The sequence below is a fragment of the Populus euphratica genome, unplaced genomic scaffold (genome assembly GCF_000495115.2).
Source record: "Populus euphratica unplaced genomic scaffold, PopEup_1.0 scaffold46.1, whole genome shotgun sequence".
NCBI classification, from domain to species: Eukaryota; Viridiplantae; Streptophyta; class Magnoliopsida; order Malpighiales; family Salicaceae; genus Populus; species Populus euphratica.
In genome coordinates this window covers 179,648-184,537 of record NW_011499852.1, presented here as the reverse complement: position 1 = coordinate 184,537, position 4,890 = coordinate 179,648, and the positions used below count along the sequence as shown (strand labels likewise).

Below are 4,890 nucleotides of genomic sequence, written 5' to 3'. Positions count from 1 at the left end.
AACCATCTTTACTGAGTATCTAAACAATCTATATAGCAATAAGTTGCATGGAAATGAGTTTCGAATGTAGAAAGAACTCAAAAATTTATTTTAATTCGGATTTTGAATTTTTTAATTTATTAGAATATTTATAGAGTTAGAAATGAGGTTAATCTAGGATTTTTTTAAGGGGTTTGAGATGAATATATATTCAAATTTAGGTCTTTAATCCTAGAACTTGTACCAACAAAAATAATTAAAATTTATTATAGTAGATAACATGTCATCAATTATTTTTTTAAAATATATGCATTAACTTTATTATTTTAAAAATTAGGAGCATGAGCTTGAAAGCCCAATCACTTGACTTAATTAATTTTTTTTAATATTTTAAATTAAAATTCTTTTCAAATAAAACGATTAAAATCAAATTTTAAAAGTCATACTATGATATAATATTTAAAATCTAAACTAAATAAAAATGTTAGATCAAGAGTTTTTAAATTTAAATGAATGTAATGATAATAATGAATCTAATGATAATAAAAAAATGTTTTTTTTCTTTTTTCTTTTAGATACTTTTCCAAGTTAAAATACGTTTTTGGTCAGGTCAGAAAAAAAACACGAAAAATAACGTAGTTGTTCTCAGTATGGCCATGTGGTACTCTTAATAAAAACTTTTAAAATTAGATGAACATAGTTGAATGGCTGAAATAGAGATCCTCAGCGTAGCATGAAAAATTAAGCAAGTTTCAAACTAAAACAATTGTCTCTAGACTATTTGAAAATTTAAACTTTGAGCAGAAATGAAATCATTTCAACACTATTTACCCAATCTTTAAACGATAATCCCACTAACACCCTTCTATCTCTTCCACACACACACACATATATATAATGTTCGAGATAAGTGTTTTTTTCAAAAAGATGATTAATGATTTATTTTTAATGACTCAACTTAAATGAATCTCGCAGTTTTAAAACATATTTTAAACAAAAAAAACTCAATTGGCAAAATTTAACAAAATATAAAAACCTACTCTTACACTTAATTCTTACTCTTAAAATTTAACAAAATATAAAAAGAAATATAAAAAAATAAACTAATAATGAACTATAAGAAATTTGAGTTTAGTTTTTGTGCCTTTATTATGTTATATATATTTTTTTCAATTTTATTTTTTAATGTTAAATTTTTTAATTTAATATTGAGTTGAATTAATTGTAAATCAATTTATATATTTTTTGTTATATAATAAAATAAAAAAAATCTATTCAACTCAATAAAATTAATAATCTAGATTGTAAGTTTAGTGAATTGATTGATGTTAATTTAAATTATTTTTTCTTTAGATTTATCTAATTGACAAATCCATGTTAGAAAAATTTTCAAGTTTAAGTTGTTATATTGAATTTTTTACGGTGTAGATAATGCCCTATAATTGTAATGCCACTTCCCACACCATACTTCTCATAAACATTGTTATTTTATCATTGGACACACAAATAAATTTATTTAAACAGTTAAAATAAATCAGCTTAGGATTGCGTGCAAATAAGCGTTAAGACAAGCTGCAGTAGTAATTTGTCCATCACTGCTATATTTAATTTCAACACTCCATATAATTGAAGAGTTCAAATAATTCTTTCTCAAAGACAATTCTTGACACATGCACCAATCCAGAAATTAAATTAATGACAGTCCTCGGAACACTGTTTTTGCTAAGTTCCTAATTTTCCCCCCCGCAACTCCCATAAAATGAGATTCTCGTAGAAAAATGGGCGTACAAATACAAATAAAAATACAAGCAAGGACGTCCAAGTCAACCGAAGAGCCAATGCCATGCACCACCTCTACTCCAATGACGATTCCCAGGCGGCAGACAACTGCTCTGATCAAATGAGGCCACAAAGACCAACCAGATTCTTTCTTCTTTTTGAGCAGTGTTCAGGATGTGGTAGCGATTTATCAAATCATGCCACAAACACAGTCCCGAATAGGGCCTTCAATAATATCTGACCGAAACTTTTCCATAAAAAATGGACCAAGAACAACAACAAATACAAAAATTATTACAATGTTAGAACGTTTCCTAGATTCCCCATTCCCCATTCTCATAGCACTTGTTCTCTTCATTCTTTACTTTCGCTATGCCCTCGTTCTCTTCTTTCTTATCCTTTTCTTTACTTTCTGTTCCCATCTCATTTTCATTCTCTTCGATCCCCCTTCTCGTCCATGACTATGGCTGTTACTAATCATTCCTCACCTCCTCAATCACCCTCTACCAAAGGTCCAAAACGGTAATGAAAGATGATCAGAAAGAAGTGGGCTTTTTTGTGAATTAGCTAATGGGATTTGATTCTTATTCATTTTTCAGTAGAGGATCTGTCTCTCTAAATTGACTAGTTCAATGTAGAAATTAGAGGTTTTCTAGTAATGGGTTGAGAATGAATATTATGAGTTGAACGGAATAAAAATGCTACCTTCTTCGTGAATCCAATAATTGGTTTTGATTGTTAAGCATGAGTGAATAATGGTTTTCTCTAAATTGACTGTTTGAATGCGGAAATTTGAGGTTTTTGAGTGATGGGTTTTCTGGATGTGCAGGGAGTGTTTTATAGGAACTGGACAGTGGAGAATGCAACCCAATTGGGGTTAAAAGGTTGGGTGATGAACAGAAGGGATGGTTCTGTGGAGGATCTATTCTCTGGTGATTCTGATAATGTACAGGAAAAGGAGCAGAGGTGCCGCCGTGGCCCACCTGATGCTATGGTTATTGGCTTCCAGGTTTTCCCTTCCACTGATGACTCCGGAACTGGATTTCAGCGCAAAGCAACAGTTTGATGGGTCTTAGCGAAAATTGCCAATAGAAGATTTCTGCTTCAGTGTGTATAGTTCCTGGTCAACATAAATTACAGTTCTATATCCTGTTCAGAAATTTACACGATGCAGTTCTGAATTATCAATGGTCTTGTTGAATACACAATGAAATTTCAAGTTTATGACATAGTCTTTTAATATTCTGTTTCCATGGGATGCTCCTCTTCTTCTTGTTTTCTTTAATAAACATTTCACGAAGTGTCTGAGATTGGGGGAAGCGATATGCTTGGTATATAACAGCACTTCAAACCTGAACCTGTTGTATTCTTAACAAAATCAGTTGCCAATGGAAATCATGTTCTTGCTAGTAGATATAGTTGTTTGCTGTTCGACTGTTTCATTGGTCACACTAAACCAGTTGAAACTATAAGGGTCTATGGATTTTATGTCTTGGAGAGGGTCCTACTAAGACCCATGAGCATGTAGCTCAACTGGCAATAAGGTCCCTCTCAAGACTCTTGAGTTCGAGCCTCTCCCTTGTAAAAATAAAAAGTATAACGTAGTTGATATTAGATCCAGAGGGTCACAAAAGTTCTCAACTCGATTTATAGGATACCTATGTAAATAGCACAATTGAGCACTACAATATAATGACAATGCTTTGTTCTCTCATTATCTTGTTTCTAGCCAATGCTTTGTTCTCTCATTATCTTGTCGAGGCAAGATATATTGTGGATTTGGTTCCTCTATATATTGCTAGTACAAGCCAACTGCAATGTACTAGCAGAGAATCAAATTATACATCTGAATAAACTCCGCTAAAAATACCCATGTATAAAATATATGTTTGGTTCTTCGCACTGAGGCATTAATTTTGTTAAAAATATCAACTCCTGGATCTTTCAGGGGAAGCATTGGCATTTGATACTTTTCAACTCAATCGATTGCATATCCAGCTATTCTGATGAGCACATCATTTTGGTCTTTACCAATATTATAAACTCCTGGAACTCTACTTCCTTTAGTTTTGAAAACCACAGCTTTATACTTCAGTTCATCCCATGCCATTGGGCTTCAACTTGATATCATTAGGGTCATTCTGGCGAGTATGCTTGCGTACCATTTTTTCTGTCCACATGCATAAGTTTCAACTCAGAAAGCCAGGTTTTCATGTCTTTGTTTGGTGTCACCGTTCATTTCATATTTGAACCTAACTCAATTTCAGAGATCCATTCCTCTTTTATCGCTGGTTTGAGCATGATTGTTTCTACGCGGACAGTGCAGAAGAATGCTCATCACTTCATAATCTTGGACCTTCATGTGTAGGAAAAAAAAATTTCTGGTTATTCATGCGAAGTGAATTGTGTTTCCATTTTCAAGTGAGTTGAAGGTGTCACGGTTGTTATCCATGGTGAATATCAGAGCCTGAAACTTATTATGCGCTGCCCAACTGTGTAAAAACATTCAAATGAGTGCGTAAATAAATAAAAAGAGGAAAATGCATCTTGAGCATTTCTCAATGTTAAATAATATTTATATAATTTTATTTATCAAGAATAAAATAATATTTTTAATTTAATTTATATATACTTTATTTATATTTAGGCCAAGACTAAACATTTATAATATACAGATTATTCAGAATTCTAGCTCCTTTTTTGTGTTTGATCTTAATTATTTTAACATGGTATCAGAGCTGATTTTATGAAACGAGACTTAATCCCAAACACAGCTTCACGGATTCAACTTTTGCATTCATAATTTTTTTTGGAGTGAGATTTTGTCTTCTGCTTTTGCAAAATTTGGTATTTCGTCCCTTCAGCTTTTGCAATTTGGTATTTGTGTTCAGTTTTTGCAAATTTATTTTGTATTTTGGAGTAATCATATAGTTTTGAGAAGATATTTGTTTAGTTTCTGAATTTTTGTTTAGTTTCTGCAATTTGGTATTTGGTTTTTCGCTACTTTTACATTCTAGTTTTCTATGATTGTTGATTATGGCTACTGAAAGAGATGATTCACTTCAGTCTGTGAGTGTGAGGTTAGATGGGAAGAACTATTCATGTTGGAGCTATGTAATGAGAAATTTTCTT

At 31.8% G+C, this 4,890-nt stretch overlaps 1 long non-coding RNA gene across 1 annotated transcript; it reads left to right on the top strand.

The window, feature by feature from the left end:
- The first annotated feature begins 1,750 nt into the window (after window positions 1-1,750).
- Window positions 1,751-2,998, top strand: LOC105121702 (uncharacterized). The gene is made up of 2 exons (XR_841590.1): window positions 1,751-2,280; window positions 2,588-2,998. It is a non-coding gene; the product is annotated as an uncharacterized LOC105121702 (long non-coding RNA).
- The last annotated feature ends 1,892 nt before the right edge of the window (window positions 2,999-4,890 follow it).